This window comes from Piliocolobus tephrosceles, chromosome 5 (assembly GCF_002776525.5).
Source record: "Piliocolobus tephrosceles isolate RC106 chromosome 5, ASM277652v3, whole genome shotgun sequence".
In the NCBI taxonomy this organism is placed as follows: domain Eukaryota; kingdom Metazoa; phylum Chordata; class Mammalia; order Primates; family Cercopithecidae; genus Piliocolobus; species Piliocolobus tephrosceles.
In genome coordinates, this window is record NC_045438.1 from 132596599 (window position 1) to 132614905 (window position 18307).

General features: G+C 40.1%; 1 protein-coding gene across 1 annotated transcript in view; it reads left to right on the forward strand.

Annotated features, from left to right (window-relative positions):
• LOC116418821 (translation initiation factor IF-2-like) overlaps positions 1-15242 on the forward strand; it is a 23180-nt gene extending 7938 nt beyond the window's left edge. Inside the window, exon 3 of the mRNA XM_031935701.1 lies at positions 15187-15242. The gene's annotated coding sequence lies outside the window, so the exon portion shown is untranslated. The remainder of the gene's footprint in view (positions 1-15186) is intronic.
• Positions 15243-18307: the final 3065 nt, after the last annotated feature.

Here is an 18307-nt window from a genome sequence, read left to right on the forward strand (position 1 = left end):
TTTATATCAGGTATAACTCCCCAATGCAATCCCTCCCCCCTCCCCCCTCCCCATGATAGGCCCCACTGTGTGATGTTCCCCTTCCCGAGTCCAAGTGAGCTCATTGTTCAGTTCCCACCTATGAGTGAGAACATGCGGTGTTTGGTTTTCTCTTCTTGTGATAATTTGCTAAGAATGATGGTTTCCAGCTGCATCCATGTCTCTACAAAGGACGCAAACTCATCCTTTTTTATGGCTGCATAGTATTCCATGGTGTATATGTGCCACATTTTCTTAATCCAGTCTGTCACTGATGGACATTTGGGTTGATTCCAAGTCTTTGCTATTGTGAATAGTGCCGCAATAAACATACGTGTGCATGTGTCTTTGTAGTAGCATAATTTATAATCCTTTGGGTATATACCCAGTAGTGGGATGGCTGGGTCATATGGTACATCTAGTTCTAGGTCCTTGAGGAATCGCCATACTGTTTTCCATAATGGTTGAACTAGTTTACAATCCCACCAACAGTGTAAAAGTGTTCCTATTTCTCCACATCCTCTCCAACACCTGTTGTTTCCTGATTTTTTAATGATTGCCATTCTAACTGGTGTGAGATGGTATCTCATTGTGGTTTTGATTTGCATTTCTCTGATGGCCAGTGATGATGAGCATTTTTTCATGTGTCTGTTGGCTGTATGAATGTCTTCTTTTGAGAAATGTCTGTTCATATCCTTTCCCCACTTTTGGATGGGGTTGTTTGTTTTTTTCTTGTATATTTGTTTGAGTTCTTTGTAGATTCTGGAAATGAGCCCTTTGTCAGATGAGTAGATTGCAAAAATTTTCTCCCATTCTGTAGGTTGCCTGTTCACTCTGATGGTAGTTTCTTTTGCTGTGCAGAAGCTCTTTAGTTTAATGAGATCCCATTTGTCAATTTTGGCTTTTGCTGCCGTTGCTTTTGGTGTTTTAGACATGAAGTCCTTGCCCGTGCCTATGTCCTGAATGGTACTACCTAGATTTTCTTCTAGGGTTTTTATGGTATTAGGTCTAACATTTAAGTCTCTGATCCATCTTGAATTAATCTTCGTATAAGGAGTAAGGAAAGGATCCAGTTTCAGCTTTCTACTTATGGCTAGCCAATTTTCCCAGCACCATTTATTAAATAGGGAATCCTTTCCCCATTTCTTGTTTTTCTCAGGTTTGTCAAATATCAGATGGTTGTAGATGTGTGGCATTATTTCTGAAGGCTCCGTTCTGTTCCATTGGTCTATATCTCTGTTTTGGTACCAGTACCATGCTGTTTTGGTTACTGTAGCCTTGTAGTATAGTTTGAAGTCAGGTAGCATGACGCCTCCGGCTTTGTCCTTTTGACTTAGGATTGTCTTGGCAATACGGGCTCTTTTTTGGTTCCATATGAACTTTAAAGCAGTTTTTTCCAATTCGGTGAAGAAACTCATTGGTAGCTTGATGGGGATGGCATTGAATCTATAAATTACCTTGGGCAGTATGGTCATTTTCACAATATTGATTCTGCCTATCCATGAGCATGGTATGTTCTTCCATTTGTTTGTGTCCTCTTTGATTTCACTGAGCAGTGGTTTGTAGTTCTCCTTGAAGAGGTCCTTTACATCCCTTGTAAGTTGGATTCCTAGGTATTTTATTCTCTTTGAAGCAATTGTGAATGGAAGTTCATTCCTGATTTGGCTCTCTGCTTGTCTGTTACTGGTGTATAAGAATGCTTGTGATTTTTGCACATTAATTTTGTATCCTGAGACTTTGCTGAAGTTGCTTATCAGCTTAAGAAGATTTTGGGCTGAGACGATGGGGTTTTCTAAATATACAATCATGTCATCTGCAAACAGGGACAATTTGACTTCCTCTTTTCCTAACTGAATACCCTTGATTTCTTTCTCTTGCCTGATTGCCCTAGCCAGAACTTCCAACACTATGTTGAATAGGAGTGGTGAGAGAGGGCATCCCTGTCTTGTGCCAGTTTTCAAAGGGAACTTTTCCAGTTTTTGCCCATTCAGTATGATATTAGCTGTGGGTTTGTCATAAATAGCTCTTATTATTTTGAGGTACGTTCCATCAATACCGAATTTGTTGAGCGTTTTTAGCATGAAGGGCTGTTGAATTTTGTCAAAAGCCTTTTCTGCATCTATTGAGATAATCATGTGGTTCTTGTCTTTGGTTCTGTTGATATGCTGGATTACGTTGATTGATTTGCGAATGTTGAACCAGCCTTGCATCCCAGGGATGAAGCCCACTTGATCATGGTGGATAAGCTTTTTGATGTGCTGCTGAATCCGGTTTGCCAGGATTTTATTGAGGATTTTTGCATCGATGTTCATCAGGGAGATTGGTCTAAAATTCTCTTTTTTTGTTGTGTCTCTGCCAGGCTTTGGTATCAAGATGATGCTGGCCTCATAAAATGAGTTAGGGAGGATTCCCTCTTTTTCTATTGATTGGAATAGTTTCAGAAGGAATGGTACCAGCTCCTCCTTGTACCTCTGGTAGAATTCAGCTGTGAATCCATCTGGTCCTGGGCTTTTTTTGGTGGGCAGGCTATTAATTGTTGCCTCAATTTCAGAGGCTGCTATTGGTCTATTCAGGGATTCAACTTCTTCCTGGTTTAGTCTTGGAAGAGTGTACGCGTCCAGGAAATTATCCATTTCTTCTAGATTTTCTAGTTGATTTGCGTAGAGGTGTTTATAGTATTCTCTGATGGTAGTTTGTATTTCTGTGGGGTCGGTGGTGATATCCCCTTTATCATTTTTTATTGCGTCTATTTGATTCCTCTCTCTTTTCTTCTTTATTAATCTTGCTAGCGGTCTGTCAATTTTGTTGATCTTTTCAAAAAACCAACTCCTGGATTCATTGATTTTTTGGAGGGTTTTTTGTGTCTCTATCTCCTTCAGTTCTGCTCTGATCTTAGTTATTTCTTGCCTTCTGCTAGCTTTTGAATGTGTTTGCTCTTGCCTCTCTAGTTCTTTTAATTGTGATGTTAGAGTGTCAATTTTAGATCTTTCCTGCTTTCTCTTGTGGGCACTTAGTGCTATAAATTTCCCTCTACACACTGCTTTAAATGTGTCCCAGAGATTCTGGTATGTTGTATCTTTGTTCTCATTGGATTCAAAGAACATCTTTATTTCTGCTTTCATTTCGTTATGTACCCAGTAGTCATTCAGGAGCAGGTTGTTCAGTTTCCATGTAGTTGAGCGGTTTTGATTGAATTTCTTAGTCCTGAGTTCTAGTTTGATTGCACTGTGGTCAGAGAGACAGTTTGTTATAATTTCTGTTCTTTTACATTTGCTGAGGAGTGCTTTACTTCCAATTATGTGGTCAATTTTGGAATAAGTGTGATGTGGTGCTGAGAAGAATGTATATTCTGTTGACTTGGGGTGGAGAGTTCTATAGATGTCTATTAGGTCCGCTTGGTGGAGAGATGAGTTCAATTCCTGGATATCCTTGTTAACTTTCTGTCTCGTTGATCTGTCTAATGTTGACAGTGGAGTGTTGAAGTCTCCCATTATTATTGTATGGGAGTCTAAGTCTCTTTGTAAGTCTCTAAGGACTTGCTTTATGAATCTGGGTGCTCCTGTATTGGGTGCATATATATTTAGGATAGTTAGCTCTTCCTGTTGAATTGATCCCTTTACCATTATGTAATGGCCTTCTTTGTCTCTTTTGATCTTTGATGGTTTAAAGTCTGTTTTATCAGAGACTAGGATTGCAACCCCTGCTTTTTTTTGTTCTCCATTTGCTTGGTAGATCTTCCTCCATCCCTTTATTTTGAGCCTATGTATGTCTCTGCATGTGAGATGGGTCTCCTGAAGACAGCAGACTGATGGGTCTTGACTCTTTATCCAGTTTGCCAGTCTGTGTCTTTTAATTGGAGCATTTAGTCCATTTACATTTAAGGTTAATATTGTTATGTGTGATCTTGATCCTGCCATTATGATATTAACTGGTTATTTTGCTCATTAGTTGATGCAGTTTCTTCCTAGGCTCGATGGTCTTTACATTTTGGCATGTTTTTGCAGTGGCTGGTACCGGTTGTTCCTTTCCATGTTTAGGGCTTCCTTCAGGGTCTCTTGTAAGGCAGGCCTGGTGGTGACAAAATCTCTAAGCATTTGCTTATCTGTAAAGAATTTTATTTCTCCTTCACTTATGAAACTTAGTTTGGCTGGATATGAAATTCTGGGTTTAAAATTCTTTTCTTTAAGAACGTTGAATATTGGCCCCCACTCTCTTCTGGCTTGTAGAGTTTCTGCCGAGAGATCTGCTGTCAGTCTGATGGGCTTCCCTTTGTGGGTAACCCGACCTTTCTCTCTGGCTGCCCTTAAGATTTTTTCCTTCATTTCAACTTTGGTGAATCTGGCAATTATGTGTCTTGGAGTTGCTCTTCTGGAGGAGTATCTTTGTGGCGTTCTCTGTATTTCCTGAATTTGAATGTTGGCCTGCCCTGCTAGGTTGGGGAAGTTCTCCTGGATGATATCCTGTAGAGTGTTTTCCAATTTGGTTCCATTTTCCCCCTCACTTTCAGGCACCCCAATCAGACGTAGATTTGGTCTTTTGACATAATCCCATACTTCTTGCAGGCTTTGTTCATTTCTTTTTCTTCTTTTTTCTTTTGGTTTCTCTTCTCGCTTCATTTCATTCATTTGATCCTCAATCGCTGATACTCTTTCTTCCAGTTGATCGAGTCGGTTACTGAAGCTTGTGCATTTGTCACGTATTTCTCGTGACATGGTTTTCATCTCTGTCATTTCGTTTATGACCTTCTCTGCATTAATTAGTCTAGCTGTCAATTCTTCCACTTTTTTTTCAAGATTTTTAGTTTCTTTGCGCTGGGTACGTAATTCCTCCTTTAGCTCTGAGAGGTTTGATGGACTGAAGCCTTCTTCTCTCATCTCATCAAAATCATTCTCTGACCAGCTTTGATCCGTTGCTGGCGATGGGCTGTGCTCCTTTGCAGGAGGAGATGCGCTCTTATTTTTTGAATTTCCAGCTTTTCTGCCCTGCTTTTTCCCCATCTTTGTGGTTTTATCTGTCACTGGTCTTTGATGATGGTGACGTACTGATGGGGTTTTGATTTAGGTGTCCTTCCTGTTTGATAGGTTTCCTTCTGACTGTCAGGACCCTCAGCTATAGGTCTGTTGGAGATTGCTTGAGGTCCACTCCAGACCCTGTTTGCCTGGGTATCAGCAGCAGAGGTTGCAGAAGATAGAATATTGCTGAACAGCGAGTGCACCTGTCTGATTCTTGCTTTGGAAGCTTCCTCTCAGGGGTGTACTCCACCCTGTGAGGTGTGGGGTGTCAGACTGCCCCTAGTGGGGGATGTCTCCCAGTTAGGCTACTCAGGGGTCAGTGACTCACTTGAGCAGGCAGACTGCCCCTTCTCAGATCTCAACCTCCGTGTTGGGAGATCCCCTGCTCTCTTCAAAGCTGTCAGACAGAGTCGTTCGCGTTTCACAGGCTTCTACTCCTTTAGCTGAGCCCTGTCCCCAGAGGCGCAGTCTACCGCCTAGGCCGGTCTTGAACAGCAGTGCTCCCAACTTGGCCTTCTAACATGCTGGGATTATAGAGGTGAGCCACCACCCACAGCCAGAACCTTGCTACTTAGATTATTGTCCAAGAACCAATAGTATTGACATCTCCAGGGAGTTGGTTAAAGATGTGGAATTTTAGGGCCCACACTAGACCTACCAAACCAGAATCTGCATTTTAAGATCTCCCTACATGATTCATGTGCATATTAAGGTTTGAGAAGCAATGGATTACAGAATGTTAGAGAATTCCATGATTCCTCTCTGAAGATGGAGAAAAGACCTATTTATGAATACTGGCGATGGAACATCTTCACTAAAACATCCAGCCTGTCACCTTTTGCCTTATGCTGAAGCTCACCTGGTATCAAGCATTCCCCACCCCTACCCCAACACAGAGTTTTAAACAGCTTTAAAAAAAATTACCTCTTAACATTGAATAAACAATCAAAAACCAACAGATACATGAGGAAAGTATCATGAAGGTCAGAATCCAAGAAAAAAGAACGGGGAAAACAGACAATATAGAGAACCAAAGAAAACAGAAATCTCTATGAGCCTCAAAGAGTAGCTGGCTAGGGGTGATGGCTCATGCCTAGTAATCCCAGCACTTTGGGAGGCCAGAGTGGGAGAATCACTTGAGGCCAGGAGTTTCAAACCAGTCTAGGTGACATAGAAATACCCCGTCTTCATTAGAAAAAAAAAAAAAAAAAGATGCTGGGCGTGGTGGCTCACACCTGTAATCCCAGCACTTTGGGAGACCAAGGTGGGCAGATCACCTGAGATCAGGAGTTCGAGACCAGCCTGGCCAAAATGGCAAAATCTCATATCTACTAAAAATACAAAAAAATTAGCTCAGTGTGGTGGCAGGCACCTGTAATCCCAACTACTTAGGAGGCTAAGGTAGGAGAATTGCTTGAACCAGGGAGGCAGAGGTTGCAGTGAGCAGAGAGAGTGCCACTGCACTCCAGCCTGGGCAACAAAGGAAGACTCCATCTCAAAAAAAAAAGAAAGAAAGAAAGAAAAAGAAAGATGGGGAGGCCAGGCTCTGTGGCTCACACCTGTAATCCCAGCACTTTGGGAGGCCGAGGTGAGTGGCTCAATTGAGCCCAGGAGTTCAAGATCAGCATGGGCAACATAAAGAAACCTCATCTCTACAAAGAAAAAGAAAAAAAAAAAAAAAAAGCCAGGTGTGGTGGCATGTGTCTGTGGTCCCAGCTAGTTGGGAGGCTGAGGCGGGAGGATTGTTTCAGTCCAGGAGGTTGAGGCTGCAGTGAGCCAAGGTCGCACCACTGCACTCTGGCCTGGGTGACAGAGACCTTGTCTCAAAGAAATAAAGATAGCAAGGGGAGGGGAGAGAGAGAGAGAAAGGGAAGGAAGAAGGGACAGAAAAGAAGGAGTCAGAAAAGAGCAAATCTTGAATATTAAAAATGTGAAAAAATTTTAAAGTCTGTAATGGAAGAGTTAGAAGGTGAGGTTTAGCAACTCTCCCAGAGAGAAAAGGAGATGGAAGATAGGACAGAAAAGACAATAAAAAAGAGAATTTGAAGATGAATTTAAGAAGCTCAACATTCCATTTACAGTAGTTTTAGAAAGAGAGGAGAATTTTTCCCAGAAATGAAGGTGGTGAGTTTCCAGAATGAAAGGTTCCCCCAGTGCTCTGGTACAATAAATGCAAAAATATCTAAACCACGAACACTAGTGATAGAAAAGGAAAGAATCCAAAAAGTTTTTGGAGAGAGAAAGCAAGTCAGATACAAAGAACTAGGAATCAGAATGGTATCAAGAAGCTATCAGGCAATTTAAAAAACTCTTTTAAATGCTGAGAAACAATGTTTCCAATAGAAAAGTCTATGCCCAGCCAAAATATCAAGTGTGAGAATAGTATAGACATTTGCAAACATTCAAGATTTCACATTTATCTATACTTTCTCAGGAAATAACTGCATGACATTTTTCACAAAAAATGAGGTAGAAAAAAAACAAGAAAAGTAAAATACATGGGATCCAGGAAATGGCTTTGGATCTGAGTCCCTGCCGAAATCTCATGTCAAATTGTAATCTCCAGTGTTGGAGGTGGGGCCTGGGTGGGAGGTGACTGGACCATGAGGATAGATTTTCTGCTTCCCCTTGTTACTATCATCACAATAATGAGTTCTCCTGAGATCTGGTTGTTTAAAAATGTGTGGCTCCTGCTTCCACCCTTCCTCCTGCTCCAGCCATGTATAGTGTGGGCTTCCCCTTTGCCTTCCTCCAGGATTGTAAGTTTCCTGAGGCCTCCCCAGAAGCAGATGCCACCATGTTTCCTGTATAGCCTACAGAACTGTGACCCAATTAAACCTCATACATATACACACACACACACACACACACACACACATATATATATATATAATTAACCAGTTTCAGATATTTCTTTATAGCAATGTGAGAATGGACTAATACAGGATTCAGTATAAGAAAGAAGCAAAAGATATCCCCAGGATTATGGATTATGATGAAGGGAAATTCAAGGAAGAGAATTGTTTGGCAGGTCTAAAGTGAAACCATTGGAGTAGGAAGACGACTCCAGAAACAATCGGAATGGATAGATTAACACATACATTTGACCATATGAGTGGAAGTTTTTCAATATTGATGAAGAGTTTCTGGATGGATTTAATAATGTATACATAGAAAATAAAAATTTTAAATCAGAGAATTACTAATTCCAAGAAAGATAACTCATATTGTTTTAGTCTCTTCTCATGCCAAGACTGAATAATTTATAAAGGAAAGAGGTTTAATTGACTCACAGTTCAGCATGGCTGGGGAGGCCTTAGGAAACTTGCAATCATGGCAGAAGGGGAAGCAAACACATCCTTCTTCACATGGCAGCAGCAATAAGTAGAATGGACAAAAGGGGCAAAGCCCCATATAAAGCCATCAGGTACCATGATAACTCACTCACTATCACAAGAACAGCATGAGGGTAACTACCGGATGATTCAGTTACCTCCCACTGGGTCCCTCCCATGACACATGGGGATTATGGGAACTACATGATGAGATTTGAGTGGGGACACAGCCAGACCATATCACACATGAAAAAGAAATATAGACTGGGTGCAGTGGCTCATGCTGTATTCGCAGCACTTTGTGAGGCCGAGGTGGAAGGATCACTTGAGGCCAGGAGTTTGAAACCAGACTGGGCACCATAGCAAGACCCTATCTCTAATTTTCTTTCTTTTTTTTTTTTTTTTAATTAGCCAGGCCTGGTAGTGCATGCCTGCAGTCTCAGTTTTCTCAGGAGGCTGAGGTGGGAGGATCACTTGAGCCAGGAGTTCAGGGTTACAGTGAGCCAATCTTGTAAGCAGATCCTTCAAGGATGGTAACCAGATCAGGCACATAGTTGGCATCTGGAGACTTGGATTTTAGGCATGTTCTCCACCACTCTAACCGATAAGAGTGACTCCACTGGGAGAGGATTCATGAAAGCCTGGGCCTGGTTTCCTCTGGACTTCACTCCCTGTGTATTTTCCCTTTACTGATTTTGCTCTGTATCCTTTCAATGTGTCACAGTCATGAGTACAGCTGTATACTACTGAGTCCAGTGATTCCTTCTAGAAAATCACTGGACTTGGGGGCAATCTTGGAGACCCCAACACATGTATTTTAATCCAAATATCTCATTAAAATAATAAGGTTGGGTGCAGTGGCTCATACCCGTAAGCCTAGTGCTTTGGGAGGCTGAGGCAGGCAGATTGCTTGAGCCCAGGAGTTCAAGACCAACCTGGGCAACATGGTGAAACCTTATCTCTACAAAAAAAATACAAAAATTAGGCAGGCCTTGTGGCATCCACCTGCAGTCCCAGCTACTTGGGAGGCTAAAGTGGGAGGATCATTTGAGTCCAGGAGGTTGAGGCTACAGTGAGCCATGATGGCACCACTGCACTCCAGCTTGGGTGACAGAGTTAGGCCTTGTCTCAGATAAAATAAAACTAAGCAATATAAATAAATAAAACATCAACTAGTGTAGTTACAGGATGTGTGCTTGCAAATAAAAAAAAATAATTCAACTGATCTAATTTGTTTTTGAAAGGTGGGGTCAAGGCTGGGCTCAGTGGCCCACGCCTGTAATCCCAGCAGTTTGGGAGGCCGAGGCAGGCAGATCTTTTGAGGTCAGGAGTTCGAGACCAGCCTGGCCAGCATGGCAAAACCCCGTCTCTACTAAAAATACAAAAAATTAGAAGGGCATAGTGGTGGGTGCCTGTAATTCCAGCTATTCGAGAGGCTCAGACATGAGAATTGCATGAACCTAGGAGGTGAGGTTGCAGTGAACCAAAATCACGCCACTGCACTCCAACCTGGGTGACAGAGCAAGACTCTTGTCTAAGAAAAAAAAAATTTTTTTTTTAATTAATTCAACCTTTTTGTGCCTCAAGCACAAAAAGAATTTATTGGAAATTCTAGGGTTTAAGGAGGGCTCACAGAATTGACAGAAGACTGGAGGAGGAAGCTAGAAAGCAAATTTTATCCAGCCTGATCATTGCCACTACTGCCTGTAAGTAGTATCTTAAATTTTTCTCCTGTTAGTTGTATTGAAAATATGATTTATTTTTGCATATCATTTTGTATTTAGCCATGTTGCTAACCTTTATTGTTTCTAATAATTTGGCAGGTTAAGAGTTTTCTCTATAGAATTATATATCTGTGAATAATAGTTTTAATCCTCTCTTTCAAACATTAGACCTTTAATTTCTTTTTCCCCCCAGCTTTACTGAGACATAATTGAGAAGTAAAAATTGTACATATTTAAGATATACAATATGATGTTTTGATATTTGTATACATTGTGAACATGATTACCACAAGCCTGTCTTGGGCTTATTTCACTTAGCATAATGTCCTCCGCATTTGTTCTATCTAGTCAAGTCCAGTGCTGAAGTTCCCACAAAAGTGGCAGCAGAGAAGTTCTTGCAAGGGACTGACCAAACCATCCTGACATGGAGAGAGTAGGGATTCCAAAGAAAGAAGCATTAAATGCCAGAATGATCAGTCCAAAGCACTAATCAGGGGAACTTACATGCAGAGTGCATCAGCAGTCCTCATGATGGACAGGGAGAAAAAAGATGTTCTACCTAGGTATGTCAACAAAGAGATTGGGTTATAAAGCTTATATGGGGTTTTAAGGAGTTTATCTCAGGGCCAAGGCTATTTTCTACATATTTAGCAATATGTTGATGTTTCAGTGTTTTGGACAACAACCTAAACAAATATATCAGTTCATGGAGATGTTCAAGGTCCCAGCTTGGGTTCAAGCCCGAAGGAGAAAACATGCAGCTTGCCAGGCCATAGAATGTTCTGTCTCTGAGTCAGAACAAAGAAAGAAAGGGGAAACTGAGGACCCTACAAGGTTCATCCATGTTGTCACAAGTGACAGCATTTCCTTCTTTAAATTTTTTAGAGACAATGTCTTACTATGTTGCCCAGGCTGGATTCATCTCCTAGGCTCAAGTGATCCTCCCACCTCAGCCTCTCAAGTAATTAAGACTACAGGTGTGAGCCACAACACCTGGCTATTTTTTTTTTTATTTTATTTTTTATACAGATGAGGTCTCACTAGGTTACCAAGACTGAACTCAAACTCCTGAGCTCAAGCAGTCCTCCCACTTCAGCTTCCCAAACTGCTGGAATTGCAGGCGTGAGCCACCATTCCCGGTGGATTTCCTTCTGTTTAAGGCTGAATAATATTTCATTGTGTGTGTTTATCACATTTTCTTTGTCCATTTATCCATTGATGGAAACTTTGATTCCAAATCTTGGCTATTGTCAGTAGTGTGGCAGTGAATAGTCGAGTGCAGATATATCTTTGACATATGTCCTTTTGTTTCACTTTGAAGAACTTTCCTTAGCATTTGTAAGGCAGGTCTAGTTGTGATGAACTCCCTCAGCCTTTGTTTGTCTGGGAAAGTCTTTATATCTCCTTGATTTGTGAAGGATAGCTTTGCTGGAGTTGACAGTTTTTATTGTTGTTGTTTTCTTTCATCACTTTGAATATATCATCTTAGTCTCTCCTAGCCTACAGGGTTTCTGCTGGGAAATTCACTCATAGTGTTATGGAGTTTCTTTGGATGTGACAAGTCTTTTTCTTTTGCTCCTTTCAAAATTCTCTCTTTGGGAATTGGAGTACAATGTGTCTCGGTAAAAATCTCGTTAACTATTTGGGTGTTTGGGGGGATTAATGGACCTGGATGTTCATTTCCTTCTCCAGATTTGGGAAGCTCTCTCTCATTATTTCTTTAAATATTATTTCTGTCCCTTTATCTTTCTCTTCTTCTGGGAATCCCATAATACATACATTGGTTCACTGGATGGTATCCCACAAGTCTCATGGGCTTTCTTCATTCTTTTCCACTATTTTTTCTTTTTGTTTCCTTGGCTGAATAATTTCAAATGTCCTGTTTTTGAGCTCACAGGTTTTTTTCTTCTGTTTGATGGAATCTGCTATCGAAGGTGTCTATGGAATTTTTTCAGTTCAGTCATTGTGTGTTTCAGCTCCAGAATTTGTTTAGTTCTTTTTATGGTTTCTATCTTTGTTGAATATCTCACTCATTTTCTTTATGTCTTGTTTTCCTGATTTTGCTTAGTTGTCTGTGTTCTCTTGTAGCTCACTGGTCTACTTTAAAATTATTATTTTTAATTTCTTGGCAGGCAGTTCATAGATCTGTTTCTTTAGAGTTAGTTACTGGTACTTTATTTTGTTCCTTTGGTGGTGGTATCTTGTTTTCCTGATTATTCTTGATCCTCATTGCCTTGTGTTGATGTCTGTGCATTTGCAAAAGTAGGCGTCTCTTCCAGTGTTTGCACACTGGCTTCAGCAAGGAAAGCCCTTCACCAGTCAGCTTGTTCAGAGATTCTGGGCAGGCCAACTGGTGGGGTCTATGAGAAGGCTTATTGCTGGAGTCCCTGGACAGCATGGCCTAGTATCTGAATCAGTGGGCAGGCAGGCCTGGTGCCTGGGTCTAAAGGGACCAGCCAGAGACTGGGGTCTACTGGATATATATGGTATCATTTCTCTCTCTCTCTCTCTCTCTCTCTGTCTCTGTCTCCATCTCTGTCTTCGTCTCTGTCTCCACTACCCCACTCCAACTTTTAGCACAGTTTTGGATAGAAAAAGTGATAGTATAAATCTTTATCTTGTTACTTATTTTATTTATTTATTTATTGGAGATAGTGTCTTGCTCTGCCACCCAGGCTGGAGTACACTGGTATGATCACGGCTCGTTGCAGCCTTGACCTCCTGGGCTCAAGCAATCCTCCCACGTCAGCAACCTGAGTAGCTGGGACTACAGGTACATGCCACCACACCTGCCTAAATTTGTATATTTTTTGTAGAGACAGGGTCTCACCATGTTGCCCAGTCTGGTTTTGAACTCCTGGGCTCAAGCAATCCTCCTGCCTCAGCCTCCCACCATGTCCAGCCCTGATTACATAGTTAAGAGGAATGCTTCTGACATTTCCCTATCAAGAATGATGTTTTCTATAAAGGTATGTTAGATACTCTTTAATAAATTAAGGAAAATTGTTTCTACTTTTAATTGTTTTATCATCACAAATGTTTTCTCTGCAGCTATTGAGATAACAATTGGTTTTCTCCTTGGGATATTATGAAGTATATATTTGGTCTTTATTCTTGTTTCCTGACATACAGCCCCTAAAACCCTTGAAATCTCTGGAGGGGATTTCATGATAAGGGGGTTATAATCATAATTGATAAGGGGATGCTTTGTATGCTAGTGAGATGACTAGTGGCTGTCAGCTCATAGGTAGCTTCAGGATGGGGGCTAGTCACAGGAAAGACCAAGGCATTTTTAGAGAATTGGGATATTTAGCCCACCTCCCAACATCCGAGGAAGGGAGAGAAGCTGAAGCTCAAGTTGATCACCAATGGCTAATGATTTAATAAGTCATGTGTATGTAATGAAGCTTCCATAAAAACCCAAAAGGACTGGGTTTAGAGAGCTTCCAGATAGGATTCCTGGAAATTGGCAGGCCTGGAGAGAGCATGGAAGCTCCATGCCCCTTCTCTCATACCTCAGCCTATGCATCTCTTTCATCTGGCTGTTATCTATATCCTTTGCAATATCTTTTATAATAAACGGATAAATGTAAGTAAAATGTTTCCCTGAGCTGAGTGAGCTGTTCTAGCAAATTAATCAAACCCCAGGAGGGAGTCATGGGAACCCTCAATTTATAGCCAATTGGTCAGAAACTCAGGTCGCACAATGTAAGCACAATCTATGCTTGTAACTTGCATCCAAAGTGGAGAGAAGTCTTGTGGGACTGATCTCTCAACCTATGGGTAGAGAACTCCAGGTAGATAATGTCAGAATCAAATAGAACTAAAAGACACTCAGATGTTATCTGCTGCAGAACGGATTGCTTGCTTGATGTGTGGGTATAACCCCCCGCACATCTGGAGTCACAGAGTGTTCTGTGTTGTAAGGATATAGTAGGAGAAACTGAGTTTGTTTTTTTCCATATCAAGTACCCCTTTAATCTGTAATGTGAAGAATTAAATTAAACCAACCTCTTAGCAATGGAAAATTCTACTTACAAAAAATATATAATATATATTAAACCATTCTTGCATCCCTGGATTAGCCTGACTGTCATTATATATTGCCTTTTTAAAATATCTCACTGATTTGGTTTGCTAATACCTTAATATTTTTACATATAGGCTCCAAAGTGAGATTGTCTATAATTTGATTGTTTAGGGAATCAAGTTTTATTTACCTCATAAGTGAGTTGGGCTTATTTTCTCTTTTTCTATTTTCTGTAAGAGTTTTTATAAGATTGGAATAAACTGTTTCTTAAAAAGTTGGTAGAATTCACTGTCTTACTGCGTTTCTGCTGCTGTAACAAAATACCTGACACTGGGTAATTTACGAAGAAATGAAATTTATTTTCTCACAGTTCTGGAAGCTGGAAAGTCCAAGATCAAGGTGCCAGCAGGTTTGGTGTCTGGTGAGGACCTGGTCTCTGCTTTCAAGTTAGCGCCTTGTTGTTGCCTCCTTCAAGGGATGAACACTATGTCCTCACATGGCAGAGGAGATGAAAGGGCAAAAGGAATGGGCCCTTTTATAAAGTCACTAATCCCATTCATGAGGACTCCACTTCATGAATTAATCATTAGCTAAAGGGGTTACCTCTTTGTTTTATTATCCTCCCTGTTTTGACACAGACGAATTACCTACCTCTTAATACTATTATATTGGTGAGACTGCTTCAACATGAAACAACATGAGTTTTAGGGGACATTCAGATCATATAAATTATGTAATCCTGATGGCTGCATTGTAAGAAGATTTTTACTAACTTCAATTTCTTTACTGGTCATAGGACTTATTTCTTCTTGAAGTATGTTTTCCTAAGATTTTGTTCATCTAAGTTTTAAAAACATTTTTTTTTTTCGTCTATGGTTCATCTGTAGTTATGTCCCCCTCTGCATTACTAATATTTTTTTCTGCCTCTCTCTTCTCCCCTCCCCCCACCCCCGTAGTTTGTCAGTTTTATTAGTTTCTTCCCTATATAACAAGCTTTTGGTATTGATGCTCTCTATGGTACTTTTTAAGATTATTTCTTAAAATACCATTTTATTTTGTTTTTATAGATGATATCTCACTGTGTTATCCAGACTGGACTCAAATTTCTGGGCTCCAATGATCCTCTTGCCTCAGCCTCCCAAGTAGTCAGGACTACAGGTATACACTACTATGCCTGGCTGTTGTATGTTCTTGATTGTTGCTTTAATAATTTTTATATGCTTCCTTTTACTTTCTTTGAGTTCATTCTTTATTTTCTACTGTCATCAGTTGGATACTTAATTATATCATTTTCAGGATTTAATTTCCAATATAAGCATACAAGACTATATAAGTTTACCTTGAATTACCACTACTGTTTTGTTTCCAAGTGCTGATACTTAGTATTTTTAATATTGTTCACTTCTAAATATTTTTTACACTTTTATTGCAATTTCATCTTGGACTCAAGTATTGTTTCAGGAGTATGTTAAATTAAATTTTGAGATAATTATAGATTCACATGCAACTATAAGAAATAATAGAAAGAGATCCTGTGTACACTTTACCCAGTTTCTCCCAATTTGTAAAATTTCTCCTAATTGTAAAACTATAGAAAATATCACAATCAAGATATTGACATTAATGAGAAATCAGTTGCTAGTTTTACCAAGGATCCGTTATATGTGATGAATTACTTCTTTGTCACTAGTTTCAAGATTCCCTTTGTCCTTTGCTTTCAACAATTTGACTATAATGTGTCTAGGGGCAAATCTTTTTGAGTTTATCTTATTTTGAGTCTGCTGAGCTTCTTAAATGTGTAGATTAATGTTTTTCACAAATTTGGAGAGTTTTGGCCTTTTTTTCTTCCAGTATTATTTTTAGGTCACTCTCCTGTGCTGCTTTGATTTCCTTTATATGTATGATAGTACACTTCATGGTGTTTCACAGATCTCTGAAGTTCTGTTCATTTTCTTTATTCTTTTTCTCTCTGTTTTTCATATTGGGGCATCTCAATTGACCTTTCTTCCAGTTTGCTAATACTTCTTTCTGCTAGTTTGAATCTACTATTGAGGTCTTCTAGTGAATTTTTCATTTCAGTTATTGTACTTTTCAGCTCTGGAATTTCTGTTTGGTCCTCGTTTATAGTTTTATCTTTTTATCAATGTTTTCTTTATAGTGAGACATTATTCTCATGCTCTTCTTTAGTTCTCTAGATGTAGCTTTCTTTAACTGAACATCTTTATACTATCCTATTTAAAGTCTTTGTCTAGTAAATCCAACATCAGGGCTTCCTGACAGTTTCTATTCATTGCTTCCCCTGACCCAGCCCCCACTGTGTATAGGTTATTTTTCCTGTTTCTTTGCATATCTCATACACTTTTATTTAAAACTGGATGTTTTAAATAATAAAATGTGACAACTCCAGAAATCAGATTCCCCTTCCTCCCCAGAATTTATTGTTGCAATTGCTCTTGCTTCTGTTTGTCTAGTTACTTTCCTAAATTAATTCTGTAAAGTCTGTATTCTTTATAACGTTTGGCCACTATAGCCTCTGCTTGTTTAGCTTAGTGATCAGGTAATAAATGGACAGATATTTTCTTAAATGCTTTGAATTGATACGTCTCCCAGTTGGGATATATCCATAAAGCTCTACCACACACTAGACAACTCTGCTTTAGTCTTTACTTTCTGCTTGTGCAGAACCTCAAGGTCTGCCAGTGGTTAGAGATTAAGGTCTTCTCAAACCTTTCCTGGGTACACACATCGTTCTGGGCAGGAATACAGCCTGTACATGCGTGTGGTCACCTGTACATGCATGTGGTTGTCTACATTTCCAGGAATCTGATTAAGCTTTCCAAACACACTTATAAATTTCTTAATCCAGCTGGGCACAGTGGCTCATGCTTGTAATCTCAGCACTTTGGGAGGCCAAGGTGGGCAGATAATTTGAGGCCAGGAGTTCGAGACCAGCCTGGCCAACATGGCGAAACCCCGTCTCTACTAAAAATACAGTAATTAGCTGGGTATGGTGGTACATGCCTGTAATCCCAGCTACTCAGGAGGCTGAGGCAGGAGAATCACTTGAACTCAGGAGGCAGAGGTTTGCAGTGAGTGGAGATCGTGCCACTGCACTCCAGCCTGGGCAACAGAGCAAGACTCCATCTCAAAAAATAAATTCTTATTCCTCAGTTTTTCCTTATAATCTTTTCTTCCCCCAATTGTTATCACCTCAGGCACCCAAGATGCCACTAATCGTTTTCAATAAATACTCCAAAAAAAGGCTGTTCACAGTGAATTAACCCTGAGTCAGTTCCAATAAAGACCAACCCTGAGAGCCCCTGTGGTTTCTGGGAAACTGCCAGATAAGTCAAAGAATAACTCATGGAAGATGAGCATTTAGGGGAACTCCAAGCCCATTCTGCCCCCTTCAGTGACTGCTAGGTTGCTGGTTTTCAGGGTTACCATGATTGAAGGTTGTTGGTTTCCAAGGCTACTGTGGAACTGCAGAAAGAGGGATGGCAATAGGACAAGTTAAAATGCCATCAAGCTTGCTCTTCTTATGAGATTTAGCCATTTGTGTGTGCGTGTGAGAGAGAGAAAAAAATGCTCCTCAGACTTTTGTGAGCCTTTGGTTAATTTTCAGAGTTCTAAAAATGTTGATTTTAACAATTTTTTTGCCAGTGCTCTCATTGCTTTTCTGGAGAAATCAGTTTTTGGCGATCCTTACTCCACCATTCTAAATGCAGCTCCAATCTTACTGACATTAATGCAGTCAAGATACAGAACAACTCTATCACCACAAGGATCTCTTCTTGTGTTGTTCTTTTACAGCCACATGCATTTCCTTCCTATAACTGTCTTAAGCCCTGGACCACTCATCTGTTCTCTATTTCTATAATTTTGTTATTTCAAGAATTGTTTAAATGGAACCTTGCAGTATATAACCATTTGGGATTTTTTTTTCACTCAGCATCATTCCCTGGAGGTTTATCCAGATTATTGCCTTTATCAATAATTTGTTACTATTGCTAAGGAATAATCCATAATATGGATGTACCACTCTTTATTCACCCACTGAAGAACATCTGAGTTGTTTCTAGTTTAAGGATTTACAGATAAAGCTGCTATGAATATTCATATACAGGTTATTATGTGAAGATAAGTCTTTATTTCTCTGAGATAGATGCCTAGGGGTGTAGTTGTTGA